Raw genomic sequence first — 17,244 nt, 5'->3', positions numbered from 1 at the left:
TCAGGATAATTGTAGTCTTATGTTCCGATAACCTTTGCCTTTTACTCCTCTTGAAAAGTATTCTGAATGCCAACAGCAAGATATTAATGTCCCCAGCAGCCTTATTACTAAAGTCACCTGTGGGTGTAGGTTGTGTCTGTGGGCCATCCCAAAAGGGTCTTGTCTGATTCAGAAACTTAGAGTGTACAGTATTGAAGTATATTTGTGTGTAACTATATGATTGCCTCCTTCTAGTGAATGTTTTATAACTGACTGATAAATTAATAAATATTTATCCAAGAAACCTTGAGTGTAAGTTTGTTTGAACACCTGTGATTGTAAACCTTGGTGTAACATCATTACTGCTCACATTCCCTCTTGAGATAAGCCTGGCTGCTCAACATGCCACCAAAAATGTGTAGTACAGACTTATACTAATGGTTGGTTTGCTTACACCTGTAGTCATAGTTGGGTGTAGTGGTCCCAGAGGGTAAGGCATATAAACTTCGCCTAACACAGGTACAGACAGAGACACTAACAGTCATGTGAGTCCTCTGCCTTAAGATTAAAAACAAAGATAAAGCTCAACGGTTTATAGTGATAAATCGAAAACAAAAAGGTCGAAAGTCAAAATATCGAGAAAAAAAATGCATTTTTTTAATTACGTTTTTTATTCGAAATGGGGGGGGTTCCCTCCAAACCCCCCCTTTTTTTTGTTTTACCCATTTCTTTTATTCCCGGACCCCAAAATAAATATATAATTTTTAAAAAAGGAATTTTTTTTTCAACTTTTTGTTTTTCGATATTATGACTTACGACATTTTTGTTTCGAAATTTACATATTGGTACCCGAGAGAGTGGATTAAAAAAGACCCCAGGTAGGCAGAATGACTCCAAATGCTAGAGGGAGTCTTGTACAAAGGAAAGCGGTCGCTCTCCCAGGGAGTCTCGACATGAACCATGACTGGAAGGAAAAGAGTCAAATAGAAGCCATCAGAAAGCGCACAAGGCAGGACTTCCAGCTGCATTTCTCCCATCAGACAAAGGATTTATAGGGATGCTTGTCCTGGGCAGGCTATGTATCAGGGGGGCAGCAGTGGTTTTGAAGTGTCCAAAGTCAAATCACAACTCAGTTCAGTATGCCCCAAACATCAGTGGGCAATGAAGAAGCTCACCTATTAAATAAATAAATAAATAAATAAATAATGCATGGCTACTTTTAATCTTAATTAATTTCATAACCATGGAAAAGTGAATAATAAGGTTTAAAAAAAACAAAGGTCCCAAAATGTTGCTGAATAAGTAGAACATATACAGGGTAATTCATGGAATAAATGTGCTCCGAAAAGGGGAGTGTAAGTGTGAAAATCGCAGCGCACGCGTGCCAAAGCCGCGCACGCAGCCGTTGATCGATTCATGGAATGCGCTGCGCTAGTAAAAGCTGGGACGTGCGCCAAATCCGTGGGTGGCGCGCGCCCACACACGTCACTAAACGGCATGCGCTACACGCACAGGGAAAGCGCACATAGCGTAGCGCACACAAGAAAAGTGGGCGGAACACGGGGCGTAACACGCGGAATGGGGAACAACGCGTGAAAATGTGGGCATTACGGGGGGGGGGGGGGGAGTATAGGAGGTAAATGCTCGCAACGCCCACATGCGTGCTAACACCACGTATTCATGGAATCGAACAGGGGAAAGGCGTGCGCCAAAAGACGCGCTAATCCGGAAACACGTACGCCAGCAGGAAGCAGGCGTAAGCGGCCCGCGCAGCATAAAAGTGCGCGCAAACAAGCTCAGACGCCACGATGAAAATACCGTTCCTCGCAGCAGTGGTCGTGGGACACCGCAGGGGGAGGAGGATAGCCAGGCCCCGCATTTTTTTACCCAGGACCAGCCTTTTTGGGATGCCTGATGACCAGGTGTATGGGAGGTACAGGTTTCCACCATACATAATCCTAGACCTGGTGAGGGAGTGGGAGGATGACCTCACATCACCCACCCTGTGATCCCAAGCACTAAGCCCCTTGGAAAAGGTGCTCAATGTACTGCACTTCTTGGCTACTGGTTCATTTCAATGGACAAGTGCCATAGTGGGGGGTGTGTCACAGGCCATGCAGCCTACACCAGGTGTTGGCCATCATGACTGCACGCCCCTCAGTCCGCAGGCACATATACATGCCCAGAACACCTATAGAAAGGCAGGCTGTGGTACAGCAATTTTACGGGGTGGCACACTTCCCCAAAGTCCTAGGTGCCACTGATTGCACCCATGTGGCTCTACGTCCACCCAGGGCCACTGAGTATATCTTTCGGAAACCGCAAGCACTGGCATTCCATCAATGTGCAGGTTGTATGTGATGCCAAGGGAATCATCACCTCAGTATATGCCAACTATCCAGGGTCCAGCCATGATAGTTTCATATTCAGAATGTCACCCCTAAACCGGGACCTGGAAGCTAGCCGGCATGGCGACACATGGCTAATTGGTGAGTATAAATGCCTCTGCACAGACATGCATGTCACAAACTGAGAAATGGGAAAACCCCACTAATGACAACCATTATCACCTCCCCAGGGGACAGTGCCTACCCTCTCAGCACCTACATGACAACGCCAATTCGGAACCCCACCACACCACCCGAGGTAAGATACAACACAGCCCATATTGCAACCCGGGGCATAGTGGAGCGCACATTCAGAGTGCTCAAGTCACGCTTTCGCTCCCTTGACCGCTCTGGTGGGCAGCTGCTATATGCGCCCCCAGTAGTGTGCAGGATCATAGTGGCAGCATGTGTCCTGCACAACGTTGCAACCCGGCGGGGCGTGCCGGTGGACATGGTGGTTCCCCCACATCCCCAACCACATGCACGCCCGCTGTGCATGGGAGGTGAAAGGGCACGTGGTGAGGCAGCCCGGACCCAGCTTGTGGCAAATTATTTCACCTAAAATACACACAGGCCTGGCACATACCAGCTGGCAATCAATGATGACGACAAAAGGGACAGTCAACTGTCACAACCATAACAGCCCAAGATTGTTCACCTGGAAGTGCTACATTATGTGCATCCCTAGCTACTCAAAGACACCCAATGATGTGTCACAAAAAGGCAAAAATGCATGCAGCATGAAGGACTACCCCTTGCTAAATACCACATCAAAATAGTGCCATGTCACCCAACACCTCCCCAACACACCATGGCATGCAATGTGAAAGCAACCAAATGAATGCACAACACATGACACAAGTGTCACAAAGTGCACTGTCCTAAATGGAAACCGGACACACAATATTTGTTCTCAATGAATACAAAAACACACATGAATAAATACTTACCAGCAAGAGACAAACATCAGTACATGGTCAAACAGTGGCAATATATTACAATAAAAAATAAAAGTAGTGCAAGTGTCACAACCTGACTAAGGCAGCACATCGACCCCTTCCAACTGCAGATTGTTGCTGGAAGGCAAATGTATCAGTGAACTGCATACAACATGAACTGCATCTGCAAAGTGTAGTAGCTTGTTAAGACATGAAGAAGGTACATGTATATAAGGAAAAAGTCAGGGATGTAGAACCATACATAAATCCACCATACAGTGGAGATTTCCACAACAATACCCACTAGGGATGTATACACAGTTTCGACCGCAGAAAGACCACACAACTTATGGGAGCCCAATGCCACTGTGTAATTTACTGTCACTTGTTCACACCCTTTGCAAGCCCATGGAAAGGGGAAGCAGGAGGGGTGTGTGTGTCAGGAACCCAAGCATCTAACCCAAAGACAGGACAAGCCTGCATGTGCCCAGCTGGAATACACAGTGGATGCATACGGGAGCCACACAAAGCACCACACTGTAAAAAATAAAACTGGCCATGTGTGGACCAGGGGGGGTGGAGGCCACCCAGGAGGGACGAGGTACAGGGTGCACCCCAACACCCACATGCGTGGATGTTGAGAAAAAACAAAAATACCTCCATGGGCTCATGGCCTGCACGGCTACGCTACAGTGGGAGAACTGCCGTCGCTGTCACCACCCTCTGGTGGTACATCGGAAGGTGGCCGTGATATGGCAGGCAGCCCAGGCAATGCCCGGGCATGCTCCTCCATGGCAGCAAGCATGCGGGTGTGAAAGGTTTGGTTCTGCAGGATGATGGTACGGAGATCCCCATGACACACCTCACAGGTAGCACGCATTTCTGCCTGCATGGCCTTGCGTGATGCCCAGATCTCCTGACGGGTTGCTTGGAGCTCAGCTGAGTGTGTACGTGGCAGCTGCTCCAGCTGCTGTTCTGCCCTTGTACTCCAGGACACCTCAGGTTCACCCAGAGTATCTCTGAGGGACTTGTGTTCTAACCTGAGGGCTTCCCTGTGGGCTGTGACTCTACAGATAAGGCTGTGCGCAGAGTCTCAAGTCCAGCCCGTCGGTCCCTGTCGGACACCAACATGTCCTCCATGTTTGAGTGGCAAATGGAGTCTGTTGCCTGCTGCTGGAGCGCCATCTGCCTTTCAGGGAGAATAATGGAAGTGGCCACCCTCTCCATTGCCTGAGCCATCAGTTCACACGATGCCCCCTGTTTTGCTGCTATAGTGTAGATGTAGTTTTCCCACACAGTATTGCCTGGTGGCGCACAGTCACCGTGTTGGCGGGCACCACACCTGTTTGGGGCAAGGCGATGTGCCCCTTGCTGTGCTGGCACTGCCTGAGGCTGCAGGACTGCATTCCTCCTTTGATCTGCTGGCCCAGGAACAGGAGCAAATATTGTGGAGTGTGACCCTACATCCGTAACCACCACAGGCGGACTTTCCAACACTGAAATCCCCATAGAGGGGTCTATCCCCAGTGCAGGTGGGTTGGACAGAACAGCATCCCTGCCAGAAACACTCACCTGCGATGGCACATATGTCTCAATGTCCTATTCAGCACCTGATTCATAGAGGTCTCCGGAGGTGTACCCAGAGACACCCGTGGACAGCATGGTCTGTAGGAGAAATGGGTTTTCACCCACCACCACCACACATCCTCCACTGGTGCCCGGTTGTGGCTGCGAGTCCTCCTGGGTCTGCACCATCTCCTCCTCCTCAACAGCATCAAGTGCCTCATCATCTGCAAAAACATGAAAGATAACAAATGGAAACAGGCATGAGCACCATAGCACACACATATAGGCCTGAAGAGGCAGAGATCCAGTACATAAATGACACATGTCCCACATGACAATAACTCTGGCATGCATGCACCGTCAATGATTTTGAAGGGGAGTCAAAAAGGACACACTGATGACTGCAAGATGGAAAACCAAAACATGTGCTGCATGCTGTATTGCACTGGCATCAAACATTAGCCTGTGAGTGGTATGGACAATCCACATACATGACCCATGCCAGCACACAGACGGCACGTACCATAGCCATGGCTGATTTGACAAGGACACCCAGATGGTAGCAAATCAGTACTGTCACCCTTCCATGTGAGATGGACATCATGAAATAAAACATGTAAATAAGAGTGAGAAAACACGCATGTGCCACATGCTGCAACAAAGCCAGTGTTCACTGATGCAGTGATGGCAGGCACATGGATACATCAATGGTTGGGCACCTCGACATGGAGGACATAATTCTCATGTTCAACATTCAAACAGGGCCCAAAAATGAGTGTGCAGGCCATATGTAGGTGCACATTACTCAATCAGCCTCATTGTAGAAATGTTTCCCCAAATAAGTCCAGAAATGTGGGCCATTGTGTGGTGTAATCTATGACAGAAGTATGTCACATTTAGGACAGTAGGTCACAAAAATGTCTGGTAAATATGCTAATCATTTCATCCGTCAGGCTGAATGAAGAGGAAAAGAGTATGAACAATGTTGTGGCAAGAGGACAGCTGAAGGCCAAGTGGATTAATGATGTGCAAAAAGTGAACTATGTTCAGAAGGGATACTGTGAAAGGGAAACACAAGGCCGGGGAATGTGTTTGAGGGACCACATGGGTGACCCATAGCAGTCATGACTAGACAGCCTCACCTGGCACTCAATCAGAACACATCACCCAAGCAATATCCACATAGATTGCACACACATGCATGGTCACTCACCGGACATTGCTTCAAGATCTGCTAGGTTTCCCACGCCTTGAATCTGATCCTCTGTGATGAAGCCTCCAGCGACAGACTCATGTTCAGTGAGTTCTTCCTCCACTGGTTGAGACCTACCGCCAGTCACCAGAGTAGAGGCATGATTTGAAGCCAGCTTGTTCTTTGATCTGCGTTTCAGGTCATTCCAGCGCTTAGAGCAATCATCAGCTGTGCGCTTCACAAATCCAAGGGAACTAATGCGGTCTGCGATGGTCTGCCAGTGGGCCCTACGTTGAGCAGTCGTAGTCTTGCACCCTGCAGTCACCACCATTTCGCGGCTATGGGCCGACACATAGCCCACAAGTGCATCTAGTTTGGCGTCATTGAAACTAGGTTTCCTTGACGTGCTGGAGTGTGTAGCCGAGTCTGGGGTCCCAGCCTGTACTGCAAGAGCACCCTTCTTCTTGGAAGGTGGTGCGGTCCCAGAGTGGCTTACGCCGCTCTGGTTGGTAAGGGCAGAAGCGCAGGTGGACTAGGCAGTGGAACTTTCCAAAGGCACGATGACCAAAGGTCTCACTGCAGGCATTGGCTGCAGGGTGATGTTGGCAGGACCAACCTCGGTGTGATGGACTTGGACCTACACTATCCCGGCTGGGAGACTCTAGCTGGGGTGGATTGAGCTGCAGCTGCCCCTGCAGCCTCCTCACCCTGGCTACTTGGGGCAGCAGATGACATTGCTGCCCCAGATCCACGTGGCCTGGTGACAGCAACTTTCACCGCCACACGTGGCTTAGACTTGGTGACACGGAAGACAGCCTGGGAGTCATCCTGTGCCAGTTCTTTTGAGAATATGGGCCAGTTTAACAAGGGCTGAGCTGGGATGGTGTCAGCTACATTTCCCCGAACCATTGGGGGGGAGGGGCCCAGGTGTCCCCGATTGGTCCTCCACACACTGGCCTCTTGGGCCACCCTGCACATCCTGGCCACGTCCCCTACCGCGCCAACCTCTTTGACCTCTGCCACCTTTGCCTCCCTTACTGCTTGGTCGCCTCCCAACCATGGCACTGATGTTGTTGTGCATATGGGAGTTGCAGTAAACAATTGTCCTGGGCAATTGGGTTGAAAGGGGTAGGGTACTTGATGGAATTCATACCTTAGTGCTCTAGCAAGGCTGTCTGTGACCCCTGGGGGAAGATGACGGGTCACGCAACACACAGGCACCCCGAAAACAATATTTAACGTGCACGCAACCCCTGGTAGACGTGGAAAAATGACCCCGCAGTATGCTGTGGCACCCAGAAACACAAAAATAAACGTACGCGTGATACACGCAGCGTACAATTACCTCTGAAGGGGTAAGCGACACACAGGGGCACCCACAGTTGGAATATACGTGCGCGACTCACCGTCTGCCTGGAAAAAGAACAAGAAAAAGACACACTTGTGCATGTTGGCAACACCCCCGCAGAAAGAAGAATTGAACGCTGTCTGAGTAAACAGGGAGTACTAACAGGAACCGTTGTGAAGTAATCGCGTATGAACCGACAAGAAGTACATTAATCACCCGCTCGCTCTCCACAAAAAGCATGTACAAGAAAATTGCGTCCCATGCGTACCTTTTGAGCCAGCCCACACGTGCAACGTCACTTACGCGGGTACGCGCTAAAACCCTTTCCTCCAACTGCACGCGAGACCTGGACATGCAGTTTTTGCACGTGTACAATCAACATGCACCCGTGTTGAGGGAAACGCCCTTGCGAGTCACGTCACAAGGGCCTGTCCTCGAATTACATGCTGACGTGTAGATTTTTCACGTGCCAAATCACTCCGTATCAAGCTGGCCACGCGACAACACACGGAAGACCACGCTCCTGCCCAAAAGGCCATTTACCTGCCCCCCAGAGCCCTGAGCACGCTCCCACCTGCCATCTGCTGCTACCTGCCTGCTGCCCACGTGCCCTGCTATTTGGTGCCTGCACGTCAGCCATCTGCAGGGGTCCAGTTGCTGTGTCCACCCCTGCTGGAACAGAAGACTCCCGACTGGGATACCATCGCTCCACAGCCCAGCCCCAGGACCCAGTTCCCCATCCACACCTGCCTCGGGGGTCGCCATGTCGGGGCAAACACCATCCAAGACCACTGGCGACCCCCAGCCAGACAGGCAGAGGGCTACCACCTTCACCGATAAAGAAGTTGGTATCCTGGTGGAACAAGTTCTGGGGCATTATGATGCCCTCTTCACACCATTGAGCGCCAACAAGGAAGGAAGGGAGTGGATCTGGGAGGACGTAGTGGTTGCCATCAACGAGGAGGGGGTGGCAACCCGCGATATCAAGCACGTCTGGAAGCGCTGGGAGGACTTCAGGTCCAGGACCCTCAGCAAGGCCCGGCACCTCTTTAAGGCAGAGGATGCAGAGGGGTGCCGGGTCAGCCTGAGCAACATCCAGATGAGGGTCCTGGAGCGCATAAGCCCAGCGCTCCACGTCCAGATCCTTGAGAGGCAGACCCGTCTGGAGTTGAGCGGTAAGTGGCCATGCATTGCTGTGTGAAACAGGGCATGTTGCAGTGGCTGGTAGTCCGCTACTTGCCTGTATGTGTGGCATAGGCCATGTATGGATGTGTGTGTGCAGGGACATCATGGTAATGCATGCAAGACCAGTCATGCGTGAACGACATGGATGGTGCATGTGTTCCAATGAAACATGGGGAGCAGCATGCGGAATGCATGCCTGTCTCTGTTCTTGGACATGGATGGGGTGTGAGAGATGGGTGCTGCTCTTATGTACATGTATGGTGTACATGTCTGCGTGTCTAAGTAGCATGTGTGTGACTTTGAAACACCATGAATGCATGACTCATGTCCGTGACGATGTGTTGGTTCACTCATGCAGTCTAGTCATCCTTGTATCCACTGTCTGTGGTGTACGAGCCCTGATGCATGACTCTCCGGTGATGTGTGTGCATGGGATCAGTATGAGCCATGATACATGTGAGTTTGAAGCCGTGTCAATAGAGGCCATTGTACATGGATGCTGATGTTGATTGCATGCGCCTGGCTTGTTATTGCATGTGTGTTATTGCTTCCTGACTAGGGGACTATTGTACAGTACCCTGATGCTTGTGTTCTATGTCTCCCTCTACTCAGCGTCGAGCAAAGAAGAGGTCGGCGACGGCGCTGTGGAGCAAATCGGCGGGGATACCTCCAGCGTGCAGCGACGCAAGGCCCAGCCACCCTCCCAGGAATTGCCATCATCCAGGAGTGAGGGTACTGGTGCCGCGTCTGCCACTACAGCTGTAGCGGAAGGGCCAGGTGAGCCCCCACAGGGGCTTACAATGGCGGAAGACGGTGCGGAGCCATCCAGGTTGGTGGTCTCCACAGAGGAGGAGGAGGCCGCTACTGAGCCGCACATGGGGCCTGGTGGGGGTAGTACCACTGGTGCAGTCCAGGGCAAGGGGCAGGAGGCAGCACAGGTTGCCGCAGAGGGGCCTGTGCATGTCACTGTCCCTGACCCTGTGACTGCACCACCATGCACCAGCAGGGATGCCCCGTCCCAGGCGCCTCTGCAGGTAGGGGGGAGGCAGACGTCATCTGGCACTCCACTACCTGCGGACGAGGAGACCCATGACCGTATGGGGTCCGTCCTGATTGGTGTTGCATTGCGCACGCGTGTCATTCGTGATGACGGGCGTGCTTCCTGGGGGGGGAACACGTACGCCATCACGAAGAGCTGCGTGACAACGTGGCACAGTTGGGAGAGGCCCTGGTCGGAGGGTTCCTACATGTGTCGAGCACTCTGGCAGCCCTCTCCTCCTCTGTGGAGACTATGCGCCAGTCATTCTCCCTGCCGTCTTCCGGCCCAGATTCCACCAGGGCCCCCTGTAGACCTGGCAAGACCAACATAGCAAGCTTGGTGGAGATAACCCCTGCCACAGTCGGGAGTCGGAGGTCCAGTAGGGGTGGACACCCCACCAACTGGAGACCAGCAGATGGAGGATGTGCCGGCATCATCGGGCAGGGCACATGGACAGCAGCAGCAGGCTCAAGGTGGGAGCGATGATGGCTCGGGATCATCAACATCAGAGGGGCAGGCATCGGCCGGAGGGCAGGAGGACCCTGGAATGGGAGTGTCTTCCGTGTGGCAGCGGTTGGGCCAGCGGATAGATGCGGAGCGGCGGCGGGCGGAAGAGGCACGGCTCACCATGGTCAGGGCGGAGTTCTCCATGCGCAGGGCGTTGAGGCGGGCCGAGTGCCTCGAAGCAACTCGCAGGGAGTTGGAACAGGCCATGACTGCATCCCTGCGAGACCTCGGGGCCAGGGCAGAGGCCCGCCTCCGGGACATCAACATGGAGTTCGATGATGCCCTGGCCCGGGACATCACAGAGTGAGCCGTAGGACTTGCCCGCCGCCATTGTATAGTTTCCTTTCCGTTTTCATTTCTGTTGGGGCGCTTGGACAATGCCCACCTTTTTGTATATAGTTCTTCATTAGGTAGTGTTTTTTGTAGGTTTCATTTCAATGGTTGGGCTCATGGACCCTGGATTTGTACTTTGTAAATAGTTCTTCACTGGATTTCACTTCTTATTTTTGATTTTTCCATGGAGCAATGGTTTTATCTTCTTTTTTCACTTTGGATTTGTTTTGCTGGACTGACACTTCGGACATGTGCTTTTGGATTGATTTGGATTCTGCTTTCCTACATTTTTATTTTATATTTTGGACATGCAGCTTTTTGATCATCATTTCCATTCATGTGTGTTTCATTTCATTCCCTTGCTTTTGTGTTTAATACATTTTTATTTCCTACTTCAATGTGTGGTATTCTATCTTTGGTTTCATGCATGTCACAATGTGTGTTTTCTCAATCACATGCACCCATTGTGTGGGTGTGACAGAAATGTGTTGATGTGCATACTTGCCATTTGGGATGTATCATGTGATGGGGATTTCATTGTGGGGTGGATGGAATACCTGGTTGTGTGTTTGGACTGAGGTGGCGTGGGGTGTGATTTGGGTGGCCATAAGGCCCATGATTGTGGATCGTCATGAGGTGTTGGGGGGAGGGGTGGAACATGAGTCGGGGCCTGCTAGCAGGTGCCTGTCACTGCTGGGTGGGTGAGTGGGTGGGGGGACATGAGTTGGGGCCTGCTGGCAGGTGCCTGTCACTGCTGGGTGGGTGGGGGTGTAGGGGGACATGTGTCGGTGCTCACTTGTGCATGATGACATGTTGGCTGGCTGGGGGGCATGGCCAGGGGTGCAGAGTAATCCCCTGTGTTGTGGGCTGCCTGCAGGGCCTGGGGAGGGGGGAGAGGGAACACCGGGGAGGACACACACTGCCAAATCACGTTGAGGCACACCAGGAATGCACGTACACCTCCCGTGGCAGTGAAAACGCATGTAAAACTCCCCGTGCACCCCCAAAATACACGTACCCCGCTCGCACAAGGCCTATTGTGTGTGATTCTCCCTGCGCACCCCCGAAATACACGTACCCCGCTAGCACAAGGCCTATGGCCTGTGATTCTCCCTGTGCACCCCCGAAATGCACGTACCCTGCTCGCACAAGGCCTATCGCGTGTGATTCTCCCCGTGCACCCCCGAAATACACGTACCCCGTTCGCACAACGCCTATCGCGTGTGATTCTCCCCGCACACCCCAAAATACACGTACCCTGCTCACACAAGGCCCATCGCGTGTGATTCTCCCCGCGCACCCCCGAAATACACGTACCCCGCTCTCCAAGGACTATCGCGTGTGATTCTCCCCGCGCACCCCTGAGAATACACGTACCCCGCTCGGAATACATGTATCCCGCTCGCACAAGGCCTATCGCGTGCGATTCGCCCCGCGCACCCCTCGGAATACACGTACCCCGCTCGCACAACGCCTATCGCGTGTGAAACTTCCCGCGCATCCCCCAAATGCACTGTCCCGGCCCTGTGAACTAGTGCAGGGTTAGCGCTGCCCTTTGCGCTGAATTGGGGATTTCAATGCCTTATCCTTGCGCAAGGGGCGTTCTTGGGGGCGTAACTGGCGCTGCAGGATGTTCTCTGCGCCAGCGCTCAAAATGGCTTTGATATTCCATGAATACACGGTGCGCCAGAATGCTGTTTAGCGTACACGGCTGGCACACGTTGGTGCACGCTAGCGCTCTGCGCTGCTCGCGCGCACTGCCTCTGCGCTGAAATCTATGAATGACCCTGTTAGAATTGAAAGCATACTCCCAATTTAGAACCAGGAAGCAAAAACACATTACCCTGAAAATGTTATTGGTAAAGCTGCTGGTTTCATCGCTCCTAATCCAGTCGGCGGCTCTGCCCATCCATGGGCATTGACCTGTTTCAACAGGTTCCCAAGATAGTCTGTGTAGCTCCACCCATTTCAAGGTATTCTAACAAGGCACCAGAAGCTGGAATCTGATTGGAATCAGATACAGAAGTGGCATGATTCAAAGTGAGATTTACATATAATAAAAGAAAACCCAACTATCCCCCACTCTAGAGGGATTCCCCTACCTAATAAACAATCTCGGGTCGGTCTAGTCAGAATGTCTGTTCAACTAATAAATCCCTCCTGCGTCAAAACTCCTGATCGAGCCCCAGCACTACTAACAGAAAATAACAAAATGCTATTCAGGAGGATGGCTCCCTCCTCCTGATTATCAGCAGGTTTGAACCTTCCAACACTAAACACTTAGAATTTAAAATCAGGATGCCAGGAGAATGACTCCCTTCTCCTGACTCTGTTTCAACAAATATTTCCAAGGTTTTAGTTTGTCTGTTACTCTAGAGTCACAGGAGAACGTCTCCCTTCTCGTGATATAAATAGTTCCTTGGTATGATCAACAAACACTTTAAGCGCTGTAACTCCTGCCACAGTTCCCCCAGCGGTGTTGCACTTTCCTCCTTTCCATGCTGGGTAATGGTCTAAAGAGTGTCTTTGCTTCTCTGATGATTTACCAAAGATTCCCAACTTTGGACAGTATCTCTCTTGATGAGATTGGTATGATGGCGCTTTACCTTTCACCCACACTGCAGTTCTTTTCTTCAGTACTTTCTTCACCACTACTGTGCCGAGGGAGGCCACCCCGGCATTGAGATGACAGTCTTTTTCCCCCAGTGGCTTTATCTCCCCACTGGGCCAAAGGAGATCACTTTCAATGCACAGTCTTTCACTAGAAGCATTATCTCTGCCACTGGGCTGAGGGAAGATTACTTCTGATGCACAATCTTTCACTAGAAGCATTATCTCTGCCACTGGGCTGAGGGAAGATTACTTCTGATGCAGTCTTTCACTAGAAGCATTATCTCTGCCACTGGGCTGAGGGAAGATTACTTCTGATGCAGTCTTTCACTAGAAGCATTATCTCTGCCACTGGGCTGAGGGAAGATTACTTCTGATGCAGTCTTTCACTAGAAGCATTATCTCTGCCACTGGGCTGAGGGAAGATTACTTCTGATGCAGTCTTTCACTAGAAGCATTATCTCTGCCACTGGGCTGAGGGAAGATCACTTCTGATGCAGTCTTTCACTAGAAGCATTATCTCTGCCACTGGGCTGAGGGAAGATCACTTCTGATGCACAGTCTTTCACTAGAAGCATTATCTCTGCCACTGGGCTGAGGGAAGATTACTTCTGATGCACAGTCTTTCACCAGAAGCATTATCTCTGCCACTGGGCTGAGGGAAGACTATTTCTGATGCAGTCTTTCACTAGAAGCATTATCTCTGCCACTGGGCTGAGGGAAGATCACTTCTGATGCAGTCTTTCACTAGAAGCATTATTTCTGCCACTGGGCTGAGGGAAGATTACTTCTGATGCACAGTCTTTCACTAGAAGCATTATCTCTGCCACTGGGCTGAGGGAAGACTACTTCTGATGCACAGATTACCCGTTCTTTCTCTAGCAGCCTTTCGCTCCGCCATCTCTGTGTTCCCATCGGATCTCCCAATCCTCCCTTTACCTTCTTCTGAGCTGTGGCACATCACTGGTTCATCCTGGGACTGGGGTCCATGTTGGCCGCTACTCTGGTTTCTCAGTTTTGTTTCTGCTGGCCCGCAAAGGCTCTGCAGTCCTTGTCTCTGCACAGTGTTGGTGTAGTTGTTGGACCGAATGGTCCACCTTGTCAAGGTCACGCCACCGTTTCTCCTCCCTGGTCTGACAGTCGGGTATGCTCCTGCTAGACCCCCACAGGACTCTTCGCTTAGTGTCAGCGTTCTGCAGTCTGTGCTCATAGTTTATACCTCCCGCCTGCAGTTTGCTCCACTCCTGCTGCTGTTCCCAGCTGGGCCTGAAACTTTGTTCATTTCATTGCCTCTTTTTAGACAATGTTGCCAGTTCCTTCACAGCGGACTATCATAGTCCTTTATCACCGTCAAGGGATTGATCTTCCTACCTCCTCTGGGCCTCGTCGTCCAAGTACCCAAAGAGTCTACCGTGTTGCAATATAACACGTTGGCACTATGAATAGTGTTCTAAGACTGTGATGGGTAGATTGGGGTTTCAGAGGGGAATGGGCTCAGGGAAGGGAACCACAGAATGAACGTCTCAATCCCAAGAGGGGAATCCTCCCCTGGAAGACCCACCTCACCCCCCGACCCCCGCATTTTACCAGCCCTAAAAGAGTTATTGGTTAGCTGCTGCACCACCCTAGCCTTACAGGGAAGGTCTCCCTCCTGAGAACCGATGTTATCCAATGATTCTTTACATTATAGGGTTGAATCAGGCCTAATCTAATTTTGGAAGACTTCAAATAGCCAATCATTGTCAGCAGTGCCATGGTGCATTTTCCAATACGTTGCCCTTTACTTTTCTGCTACTTTGGAATGGGATCGTTCTGTAAACAATGAAAGTAACAGTGGAGTGTCAGACACTTACCCACTCCACTCCCATTATCCAAGAGTTTACTATTCCAACACTTTACAATAGGCTTAAAAATGAAGTGAATGTTTTCTATTTAGAGAAGATGTTCACGGCAAATATAAACAAGAATTGCTCCCCTGAAAACTAAAAGGTATTGTCTTTTTCATATGCAAAATTAATTAACAGCCACATTCAGCTGAATGTCTGCATGATTTAGTTCATGTTCTGAAAACGGATGTAGACGGCAAAGAAGTGCACGCTCCAATGTCACATTGTGGCATCCGTCATGTGTGTTTGTAACATGTTTAACCGAGCACAACGTAGCTTATTGTACAGCATGTTCAAAGCATTGCAGGCCCCACATGTATTTGTGCTTGTTACAGAAAATAAAAAAATGAATACCACATTTGAAGGAGTGCGTGTGTATGCAAAATGTGATGAACCAAGCAGTAATGTAGCATCCTCTAGTCGTTCATATATAGTAAATGTTTTTTCTGAATTACAGACTTGCATGCCAATAGGCTTAACAAACATTTAAGTCTGAGTCGCTTAAGGAATGTGAACCCTTGTCAGCCTAGCGAGGTCCATCATCCGTTTCTGTTTCTATTGGTTCAAGGAGTGTACAGGGGAATACACCGTGCCAATATTAGTCTTCTTGGACGGAGCCACAATAGTGGGCCGCACATCAATGAACTCAGCAGCAGATGAATCTTATATCAACCTGGTTTCCATAGAGGGAACCCGCAGCTCAGTATTAAAATCACACCAGAAAGAGGTTATAAAGGTCCATGATCACATTACCCACATGTATGCCTGTTATAGAAGACAGGCAAGTACTCTCCTTTCTGCCAGACCAAAGGCAAGCCCAGGGGCAGGATACCCGACCCAGGTTTGATGACCAGAGGTGAGTGGAGGGGAGACGGGATACAAAGAGACTTGCTCTCAATGTTATCCTATGAAGGATGGGGAAGGTGGACAGGTGCACTGACGATTTTTTTTTTTATTGTTCATTTATAACGCGCTTAATACCAGCGAGTGGTTTCTAAGTGTGGGAACGGGATTCGAACCTGTGTTGCGCAGCGTTATCTTGCTTCCAAGACATACGCGTTGCCCCTGAAGTATCCTTCCGCCCCCGCTGCTCACTTAGCCCCGCTGGCTTAGACTTTGCCAGATGTCACTCTGAATCGTCTGGGGGATCAATGTTCGGCCCTCTGTTCCGATGAGGTGCCCAGGAGTTGCAGGTTCGATGATTCTTCTAGTGGGGTGCAACTGAGACAAATGCAGAAATCACTGATGCAGACCTCTTCAAGACACTTTACAGACTAGGGGAAGGCGAGTTCCAGCAACGGCTACTGTTTGCAGGTGAAGACAGGTGTCCTTCCAGTCGCAGGACAGGTTAATTTGTGGAGAAGTCGACTTGTGGCACAAGGTGGCGACCAAGGCTCCGGGTTTAAAAGGTTGAACAGAGACTGTTCTGGCGAGGTAGCCCACGAGAGAGCTGGCCAGTCCACCGGGCAGTCCAGGGACACTTCCGTAGGCTCGGAAGGGCTGGATCCTCAAGAAGGCATTGAGACTAATTGGTCCCAGTAGTCCAAGGGCTGAAGCACAGCTCAGGGTCTTTGTAGATCAGGCAGAGGAGCAGGGCTTTACAGAGCCAGACACTGGTAAGAATGCTGGGCAATCCAGGGGTCGGCTTCAGCTGTCTACACTGCTTGGGAGGGATTCTTAGCTCCCAACGTAGATCTCCAGAATGGCTACAGGAGTCCTTCTCTTATCCAAAATCGCAGCTGAAAGCAAGTCCAAGCCAGAATGGCTACAGGAGTCCTTCTCTTATCCAAAATCGCAGCTGAAAGCAAGTCCAAGCCCACCATTGGTAAGGATCTGCACCATTCAAACAGCCAGCAGCGGTCCAATCAGGGACAACTATCCCAAACAGACTTTCTGGTACCAAGGATGTAGAGTGGGAAAAAACACACACACACACACACACACACACACACACACACGCGCACACGCACACGCACACGCACACGCACACGCACGCGCACGCGCACACACGCGCACACACGCGCACACAAGCAACAGCCTTCCTGAGTAAGCACAGCTGTTTTGGGGCACACGCGCGCACACACACACACGCGCGCACACACGCGCGCACACACACACACACACACACGCGCACACAAGCAACAGCCTTCCTGAGTAAGCACAGCTGTTTTGGGGTACTCGTCACATTTAATAGCCATACGTGGTCAACGCGAAAGTGAACATAAAACATAATGGAAAAACAGTACGAATGTAACTGCTGCAACCAGCTTGTCT

At 50.7% G+C, this 17,244-nt stretch overlaps 1 protein-coding gene across 2 annotated transcripts in view; it reads right to left on the bottom strand.

Annotated features, from left to right (window-relative positions):
* The window catches only part of LOC138517020 (uro-adherence factor A-like), a 367,547-nt gene that overhangs the window by 239,122 nt on the left and 111,181 nt on the right, over positions 1-17,244 (bottom strand). The gene's annotated exons all lie outside the window — the stretch shown is intronic.

This window comes from Ambystoma mexicanum, chromosome 6q, assembly GCF_040938575.1.
Source record: "Ambystoma mexicanum isolate Mex_15411 chromosome 6q, UKY_AmexF1_1, whole genome shotgun sequence".
Taxonomy (NCBI): Eukaryota; Metazoa; Chordata; class Amphibia; order Caudata; family Ambystomatidae; genus Ambystoma; species Ambystoma mexicanum.
Note: the sequence above shows the minus strand (reverse complement) of the source record. Positions and strands in the feature narration are given on the sequence as shown.